The following is a 19,299-nucleotide window of genomic DNA, read 5'->3' on the forward strand; positions in this document are numbered from 1 at the left end:
CTAGCCAGCGGGCTGCCGCCTGCCTGCTGGCCTCCGGAGAGACCCACAGGAACTATTTAGAAACCTGTTCAGCAGAGTTTATTTTGACATGGGGTGGAAGCTCTGGAAGGTGGGACCTGTGTTTGCTGCAGTGGTTTCCCAAAACCACTCTTGGTAACCCAAGTTTAGTCTCTGTCACATTAAAAGTGTGACTAACAAAAGGGACTTGTTTCAGAACTACAAGATGGTTGTGTTTAAATGTTTATTTTTGACTAGGCATCCACTATCTGCTAATTACAAAGCCTGAATGCTGCTGGAAATCACCAGGGCTGTCTTTGGTCAGACCTGTTGTACTCACTGTTCCTTTCTCCCTGATGGGAACAATGTGGACGCTGATAAACCCTATTGACTCACCCCTTTGTGGTCTTCTGCAGCTGGCCTGCAGCTCTTTGGCCTTGTCCTGCTATCCCTTCAGCTAGGAATATGCATTTTTAGTAAACCTCTCCCCCTCCCCCCTTGGGACCGTGTTGAGCATTCTGTAATTAAGGACACAGTGATAACATCTAATGTTTCGTTTACTGACATCATTTTAAAAGGGAGCTCTGACTCTGTCCCCTCTTCTCCTGGGTTTCCTTCCCTCCTTCCCTTACGCTAAGGCTGACAAGGAGCCTGGAGCTATTCTGCAGATTAAATGGCGGCTATGCCACCTGCTTCTCAATTGACCATTTTTTGGCTGTGTTGACCATTTTCTCTATTTTAAGGTGGCCTTTTAGAAAGAGGGACTCTCTTTTATTTCTTTTCCTTTTTTTCCCAATCTTTTTCCTTTTCTGAGCCTACATGAGCCGTGCTGCTCCCCGAACGCTCCTGTTTGCTGCGCCACGGAAGTTAAACATCTCTCAGTCGAGCGCAACACCTTTGCTGCGGCGCCTTGAGGGGACTATAAAACAGATGGCCTCATCCCGGGTCATTTTTCTTTATTGATGTTATTGCAGAGCCCTGTGCTATGGCAACCGAAGGAGTTGTACTCTTTGGAGCTGGAGCAGGGCGGAGGGAGGAAGGACTCTGAAGTTACTGTTTGGGACCAGCCCTGCTCTAGCAGCCGCAGCTCGCCCGGCGCCCCGCCAGCTCTCTGCGGCGTGGGTGTTTATCCAGCGCGGCGGTGAGTCACGGGTGCCATGCTCCACCAAAGCCACCTCCGGCAGCTTCCCCGTGAATCACTGCAGCCTGAGAAGACTTGCAGCAATTCCTGGGCCACCAGAAGGATGATCTCATTGCCTGCTGAGGGGAATAAAGATAAAGTCACGTGGAGCTCTGCTCTCGGAGCCAGGGAAAATGGCATCCCAAAGCTTGCAGGTGACCTAACTGGGCATGTGATTCAGTGTTATGGGACCAAACAGGGCAAAGATCCTTCTTGCAGAGAAGGAAGGAAGAGACTGCAAGATACATACAAATAATTTGAGGTGGCTTTCCTAACAAAACCTGCAAGGCAAGGAGGAATGAAACGGCACAGGGTCCACAAAGGACTTAGTTTTAAGTATTTCTCTTTGCATCGCCTGTTTTCATTTACTTTTATGACTCTCCAAGCGGTATTGCCTATCCTGGGTGATCACGGCGTGAAGTCTGATGATGTAATCTTTGCATACTGTGTCCTGCCCATGGAGCTGAGTTACTGCAATACTGGTTCAAACTCACTTGCCAAACCCAGCTGAAGGATTTACTCAGGTTTAACTCCAGCTGAAATCAAGGGCTTTTGCCTCTTCTAGAAAATTAATTCATGGCAGTTTTCTGTTTCCATTGGATTTGTCATTATTTCAAAGAGGTTGCCGACTTCTGAGCAGGTATCAAGTGGTCTTTTCTGATTTCAAATATAAAAAATAATAACCCTGTACTCCTTCTCCTAAGACAAATCTTAAAATGCTATGAAAAGTGCTAGTTATTTATTTAAAATATGTGGTCTTGTAAAATCAAGACCAGTGCAGAAAATTGGTAGATTTTTTTTATCGTCTTGAAATTGTACAAGGCTGAGAATTTTACAGACATTAAAAATCAACTCATGTTTTGTCAAGAAAGGCTCGTGGGGTGGATTTGATGAAGCTGGAATTTGCATCTGTGACAATGAAGCAGCTCAAAGCTGCTCCTTGCCTCTATTGCTGGCAGCCGGAGCTCAGACCTCAGGAGAAAGAGGAGGAAACTTCATCCCAGAGATCCCTGGGGTTCCAAGGTGCCACTTCTGCTGGCTCCGAAGTCTGTGCCCGGGCTGCGGGAAGCCAGCGGGCTGCATTGAGGACCAGTCAGTGGGGACCAACTCCTGCACACGCTTGCTCCTTGAGCTATGAGCATGATGGCCATCATCTCTCTCCCTGGGCAAAGGCATCCCCACGTGTCGGTGCTAATTGGATAGTGCTGACAATCCCCAAAGTAATATTTTGTCAGCTGCTTTCCATTCCTTGACTCTGTTAGGTGTATGTTGGTGGCTAACCACATTTAACAGCGTGGGTTAGATAACGAAAGCGTTGGGCTAAGTGCTGATAGGACTGGAGAAACCGATCCCAGATGGGACTTCCTCACCGTAGACCATCAGACTGTACCACCAAGCCCACCCCTGCTCATGTCCACTAATTTTCCCTTCCCTAGGCCAGACGTTGGCGTGCGTCACGGAAAAGCCTCGTGAAAATCTCAACTGAGGATGAACATGGTGGTTCTCAGCGGCACGTTGGTCCAAAGGTATCAAGCCCCACTTTTGGAGTACCTGTGAAAATTGGCCTAGTATGTTTTCCTCCTTCCGTTTGGCTTTCCAGTCTGGTTTTAACATTTGTCCATCTCGGGGCAGCCTGATTGCTTCCCTGGTAAAAGGGATGGGCTGCTAAACTGGGGCAAAGGATCCCTCTGCACCTGCGGAATGCCCTGCGTGACCTGGGAAGCTCTCTAATGATTTTGCAGGTAAGATGGAAACTATCAGATAAAAGGCTCTTTGCCTTTTCCAGAACAGCTACTTTGCTAGTGCAAGCGTGCATCTGAGCATGGCCCAAGCCAGAGCCGGAGCACCAAGGGCACTATTTGCACGGCCTCCGTGAATACCAGCTCTGTTCTGGCTTGCAGGGTTTTAAGGAAGTGAGCTGCAATCGCGATGACATCAGGCAGCTAATGCCGAATTTGGGCTCGGTGAACTCTGAATGCGCCCGCTCCTTCGAGGTGAATCTGGAGCCTTTTGAAAGGACTTTCCTTAGCTGCTGCGCTCGCTCTTTTGAGTCATAACTGCAGCGTGCGTGGTGCTGCCCAAATGCAGCAAATGACACAAGGCTTGCTCTTTGAGAGAGGTGTCTCAACAGCTTTCAGTGCGGCGTGTTGGGTAATCTTGGAGATACTGATATTTTCCTATTGAGCAGGTTTTAAAAAGTCAGAGTGTGTGTGCATGGGAAGGGGCGCGGGGCGGTCGCTGCTCTCCACGACTCACTCCTACGGGAGCTGGAAGTGCGGCACCTGCAGCTGGTTCCCCGAGGCGGCCCATGCTCTCTGAAAGCTTTAGAGACGAGAAGGTGGGCAAAGGAGCTAAAATCTTTAAATCATGGCTATAAATGGAAGAGAGTTTTTGAGATGTTCTCCAATGAAGTGGCTGAAAAGCAAAAGCATTTGGAAATGTTCTGAGCACAGGGGAAACAAGTTGTTTATTATCCCGCAGCTCTCTCGGGCCTGCTTTATGCACAAATATGGCCAAAAATGATTTTTGAAGAGCTACGTAGTGATGGGGAAGGACAAAGAAGCAGGGAGATCTGTTGCTCAGTTGCCCTGCTTGCCAGAGGGAAAAAGGAGCCCCGGGGGCCTCATGCCAGGGAGGGGATGCTCTGGGGAGGGGATGCTCCTGGGGGGACCGTAGGCGGCCGGAGGTGAAGCACAGCTCGTGTATCCCTGATATTCACCGTAATACAGTCAAAGGAGCCTGCTCTTAGTCCTTCTCCAACGCCTGAATTTCACCCGTAGCCTCTGTGCCGCCTGTTGTGCCACCGGGCGTTGGTGTGTTGGCAGTGACCAAGCCGAGGCCACGGTCCCGCCGGGCGTAGGAGGTAGCGTAGCTCCGGCCTCCGCTTTCCGCAGAGGGGAGCGCACAGGTGAGGATGGTGGGGGCCTTGGACCCCCCAGGAAACTCGGCCCCTGTGCCCCCAAATCAGTGCTCAGCCCTGCGAGCTGGGCACGGGCACCTTGTTTTCATGAATGGGAAAGCTCAGTGTGCCCACATTTTTTTTTCTCCCCTGTCTTTTACCAGTTTATTCGTCATAATAGGATTATGTTAATGTTCATCTTGGCCCAATCCCAGGGGTGCCTTGCATCCGCTAGGAACAGCCAACAGCCACAGCCAAGCCTTCTTGTTTCAGGACAGATATCTGGGGCCGTGTGAATCGCACACCCTAAAATTAACTGTGTGACTACAGGACTCCTCGCTGTCAGCGTGGTGTCTTAATCGCTGCGACTTCAGCATAGCCCAGCATCTGAACCGAGGGCTTCCTTTTGGCATGTGCCTGAGTTTAACTAGTGAAATGTACCATGAGGCATCCAAAATATGAATTAGAGGTCTACGCAAAGCACTTTACAAGGCACTTTGGATGAAGGAAATGTGCTGTATGGATATGGTATCTAGTAGAAAATATTCTAAAGACTCCCTCCTTTCTTTAGAGTGTTTTGCATCATCTGCTGTACACAGAGCTGTGCTGCTTCTCTGGCAATTTTTGATATTCTGAGATTTTGAGAAGTAGGATGCTGATGCTTTCTAGTGAGGAATCTGGCTCTACTGCCACGCGTTCAAAACGAAGCTTTGCTATTTATTTATTTAATGTTTTTAAAGAAAGAAAGGAGGAGGAACCCGGGGGGAAGAGCGTGGGGCATGAGATGAGTGAGACAAGCAGAGCCAAAGGCATTTGCGGGTAGTGACCAAGAGGTGTGAAATGTCAGCAGGTAGGAGCAGGTGCCTGGTGTGATTCCTTGCAGAAGAAGCTGCTCCAGGAGCAGTCGGGTTGAGGCATGCACCATGTAAGCGGTGAGCTGTTTGTCATTACTCAGGGGAGCAAGACAAATGAGAAATCAATTGAACATCAAACCATTGTTGCTGATTGCCTATGTTGAAAATAAATGATTCATCGAGTGCTTTAATTGATTCATATATGTGGCAAAGAGTTCCAGTCTTGATTTATGGACCTCTCCACCAGTCAGGCAGGAAAGCCTTGCTCCCACTCACTTTATTTGTGCGACAAACATCCTTTTCTCTTGGCATGGATTAAGCCAACCCACTTACAACCTTTTTCTTTTCTCTCTGATTGTTTACTTTGCCTTTAAGTGATTGGTAATTCCACTCGCTTAGATGGTGCCTTTTTTTTTTTTAATTTTTATTTTCTAGCAGAGGAGCCCGGAAGGGATGGGGATGGCTGTGTGCAAAGTGCTGGGCTCTGTGCCCAGCAGGGCAAGCAGGTGACCCCGTCCTCTGAGAGCTGCAGTCTACAGTGTACCATGGATTTACAGTGTCCACTACCGAATCAGTGGGAAAGGAGACGTTTGGTGACTTAAAAGCCTTTTGTAACTCCTCATGCGATGTACTGTGGAGTACTTTGTGTCTTGAAATCTGTATGCCCTCTGTAGATATAAGCAGTTGCTTGCAGGGGTTGAAGGAGACTGTGCCTCCTCCCTGCCGCTGTGTCTCTGTTTACCCACCAGCCCGAGGAGGAGGTGTTGGAGATCTGCCTCTGCTTTTCCACAGCAGTTCGATAGGGTCGTCAAAACAGAAGGGAAACAAAGGGGGTGTTTGTTGTAGGTGAGGGGGAGGGATGGGGAGGGAGGTGTATCCCGGCTTGTGTAACTGGTGGGTGGTACCACGGTGGGGAAAGGCGTGAGGAGAGCTGCAAGAACAGGGAGGTTCCCCTCGGCTGATTTGGGAGGGCAGGTCTCTGGCGGTGCTGGCCAGGGGGAATACAAGTGGAAAAAGGAGGGGAAAAAAAATTAACAGTTGTCTCAGAGTTTATCAGGCGGCTAAGGCAGAGGCAGCCTCTCGCTAGCCCTGTATGCCCCCAGCTGTGTGAAGGGGAAACAACCTGCCAGCCCCTTCACCATCCGAGCTGTATCGTGGCTACCATTGCCGTTGGGTTGCGTGGTTTTGCCCGGGTTTCTCCACGTGTCCTGAGGCCAGGCTGCAGGGAAGCAGTGCGAGTTATCTGGGGAGAGCCTTCTCCAGTCGAAAACACCATAATGCCACCAAGCTCCTTGATCTGCCAGCAACCACAAGAGAGATGGTGACCAGCAAACTGGGGCTGAAATAGCAAGAGAAAAAAACAACAACAAAACAACGGCAATCTCTTGCAGTTATTTGCCACCGAGTAGAAGAGTCATAACTCAGTTGCCCAAGGGATGATTAAGGATGGAGCCTGACCAGCTTTTAACTTGATACAGCCCACAGGTGCTGCTATAGGATGAACTGGTTGCAGAATTTATCTGGCTAAGAAATAATGCTTCCCACCAGGTTGTTTTTCAGCTGGATCATTTTTTTCACCCAGCTCTTTGCACCAATGCTGGGGCTGGCGGGGCGGGAGAGCCAGCACAGGAGAGGGGAGCAGCAGGGGTGGGCAGGAGCTGCTTTTTTTCTGTAACAATTCTGATTCACTCCACACCATCACTGCCGGGACTTAGGCTGGCAGTAACTACACCAGCCTGGCGTAAGGGGTCTCCAGCCTCTGTATGCACAGGACTCCTTTGTGATTTGATCGACTGATGTTTTTGGCTTGGTCTGTTTGGCAGTGAAATGGCTAACAGTGCCACCACATACATTTGTCTTTTTTTGGGGGTGATATATTTTTGCGTCGTACTGGAAAGAGTTCATGTCCTGTGTCAGTCTGCTCGAGGGAGCCCTCACAAATGAGAAGAGTAAACCTGGAAACACCTCCTGCTCTGCGCCCGAGCTGTCTCCGGTGCTAGTGAGCCTGAGCCTCCTACCGCCTGACGGCATAGCACAAGCGGGTTATCTGCCTTTCTGCTTCCCTAGTCAAACCCTGGGTTCTGTACCAAAAGGGTTTGAAAGCCTGTATGGGATGGGTCTGAGTCCTTTGCCCCTGTCCAGAGAAGCTGTGCAGGGAGGTGCTGGTGGGACAGCCCCTGTGCTGCACCTCGGTGCACGCTGCCTCTCCGGCCGCAGGAGACGAGGTGACAGCAAACTGTTGAAGCTGGGTCTAGTTGTTCCTCTCTTTGGCGTGCAACTTTCCTCGCTCAGCAATGTTTCACTGAAGACAGCATGGTTTGGGCATGGCAAGGGAGAGCAGGGTTAAGGATTGGGAACTTTGACTTCAAAATAGGGTTTTTTTGAGGGGGAGAGGTAGCTTGGGAGTTCAGAAGCAGCAGTCTGTGGTGAAAAGAGAGAAGAAGAAGAAAAGAAAGAGATGCTGAGGAAGGTGCTGGGCAGATAGACGTTGTGATCAGGTAGCCACGGACAGGGACCAAAACCTGGAAAGATGCTGGCTGTGCTTGTGCTGCTTGTTATTTCTTTTTTTGTTACTGGTTAAAAGTCAACAATGTAAATCTGGGGAGGATTCGGCATCCCCCATCCGAAGGACACACGTTAGCAGAGAAGCGCCCCTGTAAGCATTGCTTCAGTGCTGGTTCTGCAAAGAGGTTGCAGGAACTCATTATTCATGATTTTATCTTGCTACCTGAAATACATAAATAGCCTAAAGGTTCCTCTGATGGACTTCTTCCAGCTCTTTGATGTGCCAAAGATAATTTCTGTACATACTCCCTCAACCTGTCCCCACTCCCTACCTAAGGTTTAATGTTTCTACTTGTTATGTTTACCTGTCTGTACTAGACTGTAAGGTCTCCAAGGCAGGGACCTTGACATCTTTCATGTTGAAGTACCTTGAAGGAGTTGTAACATCAACAGCTATAAAATGTGATATAAATTATCAAAGCAACGTCAACTAACACAGCTCAACTCTTTGGCCTCTTCTGCGCCAGGCAAGCTTTCCGTGGGGCTGCCGGCTGTTCCTGACACCGGCTTGGCATGATCTGTGCAAGCAGCGCTGGCAGCCCAGCCTCAATGGGCAGCCGCTGTCGTGAGAGCACGTGGTGCCCTGCAAGCGAGTCCCGAGGCTGTTATGACGAGTGGAGTGATATAGCCTGTGCCTGCCTGTAGCCGGGCTCCTTATGAGGTGCCAGCAGCGGCGAGGCTTTTTGGAAAGCCTTCACCTGAGAGAAATCACATTGCCAGCGGCAGGAGTCCATGCCCCCGTTGGTTTAAAAACTCAGGACTTTTAACCCCCAGAACTTTTAATAACTCCAGAGCCTCACGGTGCTCTGGATTTAAGTTCCCTTGTGTGAGACTGTAACAGTGGAAGCAAATGGATGCATCCCTGCTTACGGGAGCTAATGCAAGAAATAGGGAGAGCCAAGCAACATGCACTCCCCTGACCCAGCTCCCGCATGGCTCCGGCGCATCCCTGGGGCCAGAGCCACCGTCCCACAGCGTTTCTGGGAGCCTGCCGCTCGGACCCACAGTCCACAGTGCACTTGCAGCCAGGTCTCTCTCGCCTTCCTTTCTTTGGAGCCAGTTTCTTTGTGCAGCCTGGGATGTGTCAGGGAGAGACCTGGAGGTGATGCCTCTGCTGTGACTGCTGGGGAGCAGACTGCTTCCAGTTGAAGGAGTTGTAACATCAACAGCTATAAAATGTGATATAAATTATCAAAGCAACGTCAACTAACACAGCTCAACTCTTTGGCCTCTTCTGCACCAGGCAAGCTTTCCGTGGGGCTTGCTTCCGAAGCTGCTTCCAGTCTGCTTCCTGAATTCCTCCTCTGGGAATTCAGGCCTCTGAGTCTTATTTGCCCTGGGCAATGTCAAGAGGATTTCCCCTAAGTAAAGAGCCATCAAACCTTATCAGCTGTCTTGCTATTCCTGTGTCACCGCCCCTTGAAGACAGCATCTGCCACGGAGAGGTCAGGCAGAGAAATCTCGGGGTAAAAGCCCGGTGTGCAGCCCAGAGCAGCGCAGAACTGGAAGGACATGTCCCGGGATTGGCCCAGCCCCGTGGCACCCCCAGCAGCTCAGGGACTAGCAGCCATCGGGCCAAGAACCCAAGTCCCAGCTAACTCCCTGCCAAGCACACGGCCTCTCTGTCCTCCCTTTAGTTTGCGGTATGTGTGGGCAGGGTGACATCAGCAGGGTCTGACCAGCATCAGGTGGATCCCACACACCTAGGAAAAAAACCACGCAGAGCCCTCCGAGCCCTGGCCAGCGGGCGACGGACAAGCTGGGCTGAGGCTGCGAGCAGGGAGGCGTTCGGTCCTGCACGTGGTCCCCGGCACCCACCGGTAACAACCTGAGGCCAGGCTGTGCGGCTGCGGTGTGAGCAGGGATTGCTTTTGGATTTTGCGGCTCTCATTACTGCAGCATCCCAGAAATGAGAGGAATGGGGGCTGGTGGAGGAGCGGGGTCAGGATTAGGGATGGGAAATTGGGTCATCCAAGTTCTGCTTCTGGCTTTACTACACAGCCTCACTTTCCCTACCTGTAAAAATGCTGATAACGCCTTCATGTTTTTTATGCCAGTTTGGTTTCTGAAGGGTTGACCATGACATTTGGAGGTAAACTGTGCTGACCTGTAGTGCTATTGCACATACAGGTTGCTTTTCTTCTTCAGTGAAGCTTATTTCCAAAGACAGGGGAGTGGTGTGCTGTTAAAGGCCCCATAAACTGGTTCACACAGGGAGCTGCAGACCCTACGCCCAGCCAGAGTGCCTTGCTTGAAGCTTGCTCTATGTTAGACCTCAGAAGCGCCTGCAGTTTTGGTTACTTCTTTTGCACATCTGCTCCTGCAGACTGCTCAAGGCTCTTCCATATTTCTTTCAAACAGAGCTATTATTTCACTGACCCGGGCCTGCTATTCACTGATGAATTGGATGCTGTTCATTGCAGCTTGAAATACTATTTTGCTACTCTTAATGCTTCTCATTCATTTTCTGCAGTGATCGGATTCATACCAGCAGATATGCAGCTTTCATTGATACTTGATGCAGCAGCAATACCCTCAGCAAAGGCTTTTTTGTACATAGGGCTCCAAACCTTTCAACCACACTATCATGGAAAGCCATAATGTCCCTTTTCTGCAATGCCCGAAGCCACCTGCAGCCCCTGAAAGAGCACATTGTTTCCCCAATTAAAGAAACAACACGAGCAGTGTCTGTGCTGGTTGTGAGGGAGGGCTCTGGGTAATCTCTTTTTGCCTGCCCCCATCCTTCATCCCCCTCCATCCTGCTTGAGGCTGAATTTCAGCCCATCGGCCATTTAAATCTAAATGGGAGGATATTTGCAGGGAAGGTTATTTTAGCTGCTAGATGAGCCTCCTGATGTTATGCTGCCAGGTGGGGCCGACTCTCCTGGGGTGGCAATCCTGCTAGGAGCGATTCCTGGGTGCTGGGGTTTTATATGAACAGTCACAGTTTTCTTCTTGCTATCTCTGGAAAACCATATGCCTCTAAGTGACCAGTGGAGGGGTGGGGGTGTTTTTTTCTTTTTCCTTTTCTTTTTTATTTTCCAAAAAAAGCACTTGTGTGGGGAGAAGACGCTGCGCTACCTTTCGCTCAGAGAAAAGGAGTCTGACAGCTTAGCACTGCTCAAAGACAGGAAAATTACTTTGTCTAGTGAATATTCTAAAGAGATGAAATAACAGGGCGCAATCAAAATCCCCTGTTTAAAAGAAGAGCTGTCTCACTCCTGCTAAGCCAACAATTTCATTGTTTTGCTCATCTTTTGCAGAATAACCTTAGAGAAGGAACGGTGGAAATGCCTGTAAATGCTTTTTGCTAAAGAAAAAGAAGATTCAGGCTGTAATCCATGTTGGCAACCAGAGGAGAAACCAACAGATAAGTGGTGGTTTGTTATGGGCATATCCTTGCTGGCACTTGCCTGTTTCACCTACTGGAAAAAGGAGCTGTCACCCGCAGCTCGGCGCTGTCAAGCGCCACCCAGCAGCAACGCGGCTGCCATTTGGTGTGGTGTGATACCAACCCTGCGCTTCCCCCAGCTTGTTTTCAATAAACAGAGCGATGTTTTGAAGGGAATGGCAATGTTGTTTAAGAAAAACAGAGTACTTAAAGACAGATGATTATATGCTGAGCTAGAAGAGCACCAGAGATGGCAAAGATAACCTCTGAGCATGGCTGAGCTGCAGCCCCCGGGGTTTTGCAGCGCTGGGAGAAGTGGCTGGCGGCTTGTTATCCCAAAAAAAAATGGGGTCTTTTACCCCCCCAGCCGAGGGGTACGGGGAGGTGGACATAGCGCTTTGAATCACAGCTTTTTCTCTGCCCCACATTTTGTCTTTCCTCCTTGTGGCTGTCTCTGAGGGAGCGGAAAGCTGGAATCACCTCTGCATCTCAGGGGCAAGAGAAAGTCACCTTACGCTCCCAGCCCTTGTAAATATTCCCCTCCTCCTTTCAAAACCTGTGCCTATGTTTTTGTCCTGCTCTGTTTCAAAGCAACTGCTGACACAGAGTGGGCACAAGCCTGCTGCCCCCCGTGGTGTGCAGAGCTTGGGGTGGGGGACTCTGAGGAAGCCGGGGTCCGGCAGCATCGCCCTGCCGGCAGGGCTGCTGCGGGCAGGCAGAGGGGAGGCCATTCCCTGGGCTTCCAGACATGGTTCCTGCTAAAGCCCTGCAAAAAAAACCTGGCACGGGAATAGCTCTCCGGGATTCCCCTTTCCTGCTATTCCTCTCAAGGGCTGAGCCACTTGTTTATCTTGTGGGAGAAGTCCGCAGCCATGGTTAACTTTGCATATTTGATCCTGTTTGAGGTCATTTCTTTTCCTATCTGCAATATTTCTATTGCAAGTGCCTATAATTGTTTAACTGAGGTAACGTTTACACTTGCTCAATGAACATATTACTTCTATTTTCCCCGTGATCTCAAATATAAATGTTGGGGCAGTAACCTATTCTTTGTGGGCTTAGTGACAGAGGCGCCAATAAACAAGTGCCAGAGCTAGCCATGGGTGGCACTTCAGAGCTGACGCCTGCAGAAGTCCTGGAAGCCAGGCATGGTGCTACCACCCCTCCACCAAAGGCAGGGTTAGCACCAAACACCTCCAGGACATCTGCTGAGATGGCTGCAGTCAGTTTTGGTGCACAACACACAGCAGCAAATTCGATTTTTTAAAGGACGCAGTACCAAATGCCTTCAGTTCCTACTGAACAACCTCGGGGTTGTGGGTGTGCAGCACTCCTGAAATTCAGGCTGTGCGTGAATGGGAAAGGGCAGGCAGACGTATGACGGGAATGATCAGAGATGTGCAATGCTATCTGTATGAGATGAGACTGAATCAACTTCAGCCTAGAAAAGAGAGGACTCTGGGCTACGGCAGAAGTCTACAACGTGACGAATAGCAGGAGGAATGGTAGCAGTTGCTCATAAGACAAGAGCTGAGGGATGTTAAATGAAATCATCAGGCAGACATTTTTTAAGGCATAGAGGAGGAAGTCTTTTTTTCACACAACCATAATTAATTGGTGGAACTCATTGCCACGGGATGCTTCAGGTGCCAAAACTATACATTGGTTCAAAAAGCAATTAGGCAAATTAATAGTACAGCAGTCTATGGAGGCCTGTTAGAGCTGCTGCTGCGGATGCAGCCCATGGCTCAGGAAGTCCCTGGGCTACTGAGCGCTGGGGCTTGCAGGGTTGCGCCAGGCTCGCCCCACTCTTCCCCCCATAACCCCTATGGGCCAGAGCCGCAGAATAGCTGTAGTGTGTCTTCTCCCTGGGCTCGCCACACCAGACTGGAAATAGTCCTCTGTAAGGATTTTTCTCAAACGTAAAAAATCAAGGAACTTCTGAATATCATAGTGAGGTACTGGGAGAATTTGGCAGCTCTCACTTCTGAGATGCATTACTGTGGGAGCACAAATTGGCACCGTTTGGGGGAGCTGTGTTTTTGCCTTCCGCCCACTCCCTGATTTCATGCTGGCAGCGGTGCTGCCTGACCAAGGGCAAGCCGAGCCACCAGGAAAGCAACGGTGTGGGTGCCGACAAGGGGCGCGCGAGGCTGTGGGGGCAGCAGGACAGAGAGGGGAGACAGCATCATGTTAGCTGCTCTAGCTGCACCCTCAGCCTCACATCCATACAGCTGGACACCTTGTACTTCACCCCGGCACGCTCTATTTAATTGTGGGATGTGAAAGTGCCACTAGCTGCAGGTGTAACATCAAGAAATTGTGAGGAAACAGCCCCCATGTATATACAGATGGAGAGAGAGAGAGAGAGGGGGGTAGTCTGCAGGCTGTGCTTAAAGCTCAGTGCATTTACATTTTAAATGCTTCAGTACTCAGTCAGTTTAGAGAGCTTAATCTTTGAGAATTAGATAGCTTAATCAGACAGAAATAGAAGCTGCACAAAGGCGGCTCTGTAAAACCCCAGGGCTCTGGGTACGGGAGCCCCAAGCTCGACTTCATTTTTGTTTAATGCAGCAGTTTGCTAGGCACTTTTTAGACAACCATAAAGACAAAGTGCCGGAAAGTGATTTCATGTGTGGAGATATGTAAAACAAGACCTGTGATTTGTTTATTATATTAAAGAACACAGCTAGAGCTTTAGGGTAAAAGGGTATAAAATAAATGGCATGGGAACCCAAATGGCAGCATTTTTTGCCTGGCAAAGAGAGAGGTAGGATGTGGATTGTGTCAGGTCGCCTCTTCTGCACCTGCCTGGGGTTAAAGCAACGCTAACATTGGCCCTAGGTCTGCCCTACCCAAAGGTCTCCTGGTGCTTTGCAAGGAGTCACAATTTTGGGTGGGCTTTTGCATGTGGCTGTCCAGACCCACTGTGCTGCATGTAGGACATGGGAAATCTGATGGGGCGTTCGCTGTGGCTGCAGCGGGCATCCCTCAGGGGCTATAGACTGTCCTGATAAGGGGACAGTCAATGGATGTGATCTACAGAGAATAAATCCAGAGTGACTCCAAGGTGGTTTATTGCAAACCAAAAATTACCTTTGGGAATTGGTCTTGGAAAATAACAGACGTGACAGCAGTGCTTACCTGTGACACAGCATTCCTGGGCTTCCATGGAAATTCATGAGCCCTGCCGTATGATCTGGTCTCTTACTCCTGGTTATCCTATCTTGATCACTTGGAAAAATCTGTATTCGCCCAGGAAAAATGTACTTGCCCCAAGGTGTGCAAACGTGGGATTATTTACCAGTGCTCCGGAAGGGCACAGCTGCTCCACACAGGAATGGGCAGTGCGTGCCTTGCAGGGAAACCCTGTGCAGGCTGAGGGGAGGCCGTGCTCAGCCTTTCCACCCCGGGACAGTAGGCACTTATTTCATAGAACTGAGAGAAGTTGTTGTAAGGAAATACTGGAAGGATCTGCAAGGTGCAGGGGCACCTCCTATGCCCTTCATTCATCTCTTGGGTTTTTTTGGTTTAAACTCTCCATCCAGTTAATATCATACTTCTTCCTTAATTGTTTCTTTCCTCTGTTTATTCTCTTTTTTCTCTCTTTTTCCTCTAGTGATGCTTGAGAAACACCAGAGAAACACTCATTTCAGGCAGTCTTTTCCCCCTTGTCCTTTCTTGCTCACTCCAAGCGCACTCAGCTAGGCTCCCTCTCCTTCCCCTTTGCCTGTTTTCTGCTTTGAGGGTGGCCCTGGGGTTTGTCTCTGCAAACAAGCCATCCCTGGCAGGGTGATGAGAGCTCCTTGGGATGCAGCACCGCATCATCACCCCCCTGCCCTCTCCCTGAAGCTGAAGCTGCGCTTTAAGGCCTGAAGCGAAGTGAAAATCTCTGCAGTTTCCATCTCCAGCCAGATAGCACAAGGTGGTGGGGAGAGAGAGGCTAATCTATTCAGGTCATTAAGACGTGGGCAGAACTCAGCCTGTCCTAACGATCCCCTTTGAAATCCTATATGTATATAATTCATCTTGTGCTCCGGTGGATCCTGCCTGAAACTGGTATTGCAATTCTAAGCATCTGCTTTTGTATTCAGTACTTTGAGGTAGTTTACATAAATGGGTGGCTTTAATTTGCATTCCCATTGTAACTGCTTCGCAGCTGTGTGAGGCTGGGCCACCTCCACCCAATTTTTGACAGGGGCAGACTTACGGAGGGCGTAAGGGGCCATGGCTCTCACCCAGAGCCCTCTGGGAGGTACCAGCAGACACGGCACGTGCTCTGCAGCAGGGGATGGGGCAGCCCTGCGGGGCTACCTGCCCCGCTCCCCCCAACCCTCCCTGATGCTCAGAGGGGTCTGTGCCACCCTCACCATGTGGAGCAGGGCCACAAAGGTGACGACGGTCTTCATCAGCCCGTGATGGATACCGAGAGCTGGCTGGAATAGCTTTCAAAGAGAACTGGCTCTATTTGTACAAGGGTTTGTTTGATTTCCTTTATGAGTGATTTTGAAGGATCAGATCGTTCCCAGAACATGCTTTCCAGGCTGATCGGATTCCCATTAGCCATGACCTTCCCCGCAGACAGTTGTTGGCTCCCCTGGCCTGTTCCACATCAGGGTGGAAATTGTTTGTGGCAGGGTGTGGGACTTCCTGCACCAGCATATTGCTCCGTAGCATCTACCACAGCCCCACTCCAATCTTGATTTGGGGTCTTTGGATGTGAACACAACAGACACCTCAGGAGAAGCAAGACGGGCCACTTCTAGGCATGAGCATTTCTGCTGTCGAGAGGCACCAGCTTTATTCTGGCAAAGCAAATACAGCTTTCGCATGTGAAGGCAGGACAGCAAGAGGCTTCTCTGACAGTTGTGCTTTCATCGTTACCCAGCGAAACGGTGCTAGGAAAAAGACACTGTCCTGCTGCCTGCAGGGCGTTTCACACTCCTCTAACCAGCTTTAATTTCAGCAGCTTGGCATAACTGGGTGTGTGTGTGTGTTTCATGTCTCCCTTTGCAGTCCGGCTCTGGAGGCTTTGCTGGAGCTTGTGGCCTGGAGCCTGAGCGCACGGCAGACTAACATGAACAAATGACAGGAAGATTTGTGATAATTGAACACTTTCTCCAACACTCAGAGCAACTGCACTGATCTCAGCTCAAAGCTGAAGCTTTCACGGTAAACAATAAATAACAGATGCTGGACTTAAAAATAATGTCTCATCTGTCCTGAGAGGACACACAACTTCTTTGTAAGTGCAGGAACTAGTCCTGGTGGTTACAAAGCAGAGAAGAAGATGAGGAAGGGAGGAAAAAACAGCACTACCATGTTTAGTGCTGAACCTGTGCTGAACAGTGTCAACAGGCATATACACACAGAGAAAAGACACCTCACCTCACATCTTTCCTGGCCAGATGTTAAAATCGCTGTTAGAGCTGGCTGAAAAATTGATTTTGGAGTTTGGCAGCCAAAGAGAAAACCCGAGACACAAAATGTTGTTTCTGGCAGATTCGAAAAGGGGTCATTCTGTCTCCAGGTTGTTCAGCTCTCCTCAGGGTCACCTGTAAGCTGAGCAGCAGAGGCAAAACAAGCCTTTGCCATTTCATCCAGGTGACCCTTCTCATGTGCTAGCAGTTTTTAGCCACGTTTTACTCTCCCCCAGGCAGGGAGCAGTGCTTTTCCCAGCTGAGCCCCAGTATCCAACAGCACTGGCCCGGCAGCAGCCTGGCAGCAGCAGCGCAACTACCCCTGCACCTGGCTGGGCTCACAGTTTTGGCAAGTGACTACCATGGGGCAGAGGCTGCTTTTACAGCTCCCTATCCAGCCACCTGTGCTGGGAGGCAGGGAGCTGTGTGTAGGCAGTGGTTATAGGGTCACTATCCCCATCAGTGTGTGGACTCTTGAGAGATGCCGCCTGAGTCCAGGCATCAGTTTGGACCAGTGTAAACCTGTCAGAGATCGAGGGATTTATTAGTCTCTCTTCCCCCGACATCAGCCAGTGGGGAAATCCAGTCTGCCCTTTAGTGAGGAAGAGTGATTTGCCCAATTCCCCAACTAATTGGAAGGTGCTGCAAACTATGGCCACATGACGGAGATTTGGCGGCGTTAGAAGTCCTCCTCCTGCTGAAAGAGCCTCTCTTCCTCCTGCTCGTAGTACAAACGACTGCCTTTCAGTGAAAAAAGTACCTTTCGCTCAGCTGTGCGGTATTGATGAGGGTCTCTTGGTGGAAACAGGGACACCAGCTCCCCTTGCACCTCTCCTCGCATGCTGCGACTCACCAGCTCTCCTCTTTCATTCCCCACCAGGGGTGCAAGACAAAACCCCTGAACAGCAAAATTGATTTATGCTTGCTTTTTTATTCAAAGTCACAGTAAGGTGTTGTAGCTCATAGGCAGGATTGCCTTTTAAATGAAAAGTGATCTGAAACTGGCTGTCAGAAATCCTCCGGTTGCTCCCTGCCGTGTCCCTAGCGCAGGTGCCAAAACCCCCCCATTCCCTTTTTATCTCTCTCTCCCCCTTCTTCTTCCATTTCTTGCACCAAGCTCCTTGGCTGCACCACACTGTATGAACTTGTAGTAGGATTAATGAGAGTTGAAGCCTGAGGCTATATTCAGCTCAGATTTATGTCAAAAGGCACGGGGTCTGCGGTGCTGGAAAGCAGGCAGGCCGGCAGCGGCTGAAAGTGCTCATCATCACTGCTGCAGCGTGGATGTGCAGGAGATAACGTCAGGCTTGGGGGGCCGGGAGCTGGGGATCCCCTGGGCAGGACACTCACATGGCTCTTCCTCCGGGTCAGTGCCATGCTGCCACCATCCCCTTGTGCCGGTGAGGATGAGGGAGGATCTTCTTCATATGCACCGTGAACCGAGGTCAAACTGAGCTTTTGGGCAGTGAGGCTCCGTGTGCTGGCTGCTCCGAGCCCTCGTAAAATTGGGGAGTGCAGGAGCCAGAGAGAGCCCCCAGAAGCACAAGGCCACCATGTGTTTCTTACAGCACAGAGGCAAAGCTCGCAAATCCCCTTGGGCCACGTCTGTGCTCGGGGCAGGCTTCGGCACGCTTAGCCCTGCGACCTGCATGCTCTCGCAGAGAGTCACCTGGGCTGCCGGCTGCCCGGCCGGGGCACGTGGGGCTCGGTGCCACCTGTGTCCGGCTCACCCGGCACCGCAGACATGATGGGCTGTGCTTGCACGAGGGTACCTGAGTTCTCCCTCTCCAAAGGGTGCCCCGGGGGAGCTGGAAGTCCTGACTGGAGGCTGGTGTGCGAGCGTGCTGGGTGGCCGACGAGTCTCAGCAGGTCTGGAGGCAAGCCTCCTTGGCGATGTGGGCAATGGTGCAATGCGGGACCTGGGAAACGGAGCACCTCTGCACGTTTTAGAGGATGGCCAAGGAGGCTTTAACGTGACAGCGCCACATCAGGGCTTCCATTTGCCTAAGTCAGGTAGCACAGCTGAAGTCAAAGGCTGAATTACCCTTGGCTAAGGATGCCATCTAAGTTTGCCTAAAGCCCAATCGGGTAGAAAAAAAAAAGTTTTGTTTTCCAGCTTCCCAACATCAAATTTCAACTACAGTAGATACTGATTTGCTTTCTGAAGACAAAGTTAATTATTGAATTAGATTAGAAATCATTAAAAAGCTATTTCTGTTCATTACAGTGGGGTAATATATGGCTATTATATTGATATTATGAAGATATTATATATCTTGAAAGTTATCAATCTCCTCAAAATTGTTCACCAGGCATGGACTGCCCAGTTTTTCTCAGGCTATAATCCTACAGCTTCAGTCCTGTGTGCTCCTTGAAGCTTTCTGTAAGGCATCAGATGGTCACGTCACACTTCAGTGCCTGCATATAGCAAGGCTTGCTCATACTTCTGTTTAGTAATAATGTGGCTACCAAATGTCACCTGTCACAGGCAGCTAAGCAATGTGACATTGGTGACTCACCCCACGTTCCTGGGAACACCTTGGCCACAGACACACTTTTGCAAGCGTACCACACCCTTTCCCGCAGGCTTTAACACTCCTTGACTGAAAAGCATCTTAGTATTGTTGGCTTGAGAAAAGTGGTCCTCTGACAGGTTAGCCACTTGGCTACCATTATAGAAACCTACTACTGCATGACCCGCTTTGCATAATGTACCGTTAAAACATCTTAATGGTATTTGCCAACAGACATTTGCCACTTAAAGAGCTGGGATGCAGAAAGCATTCATTTTATAATCATCTAAAACTGAGGTTACCACAATATGACACACACATGGAATAAAGAAAGTGAGAGATCATATTTCCTCATGCCAATCTAAACCTCCCCTGGCGCAACTTGAGGCCATTTCCTCTCGTCCTAACGCTACTTACTGGAGAAGAGACCGACACCCACCTCGCTACAACCTCCTTCCAGGTAGTTGTAGAGAGCGATAT

Source organism: Aptenodytes forsteri, unplaced genomic scaffold (genome assembly GCF_000699145.1).
Source record: "Aptenodytes forsteri isolate BGI_AS27 unplaced genomic scaffold, ASM69914v1 Scaffold6, whole genome shotgun sequence".
Classification (NCBI taxonomy): domain Eukaryota; kingdom Metazoa; phylum Chordata; class Aves; order Sphenisciformes; family Spheniscidae; genus Aptenodytes; species Aptenodytes forsteri.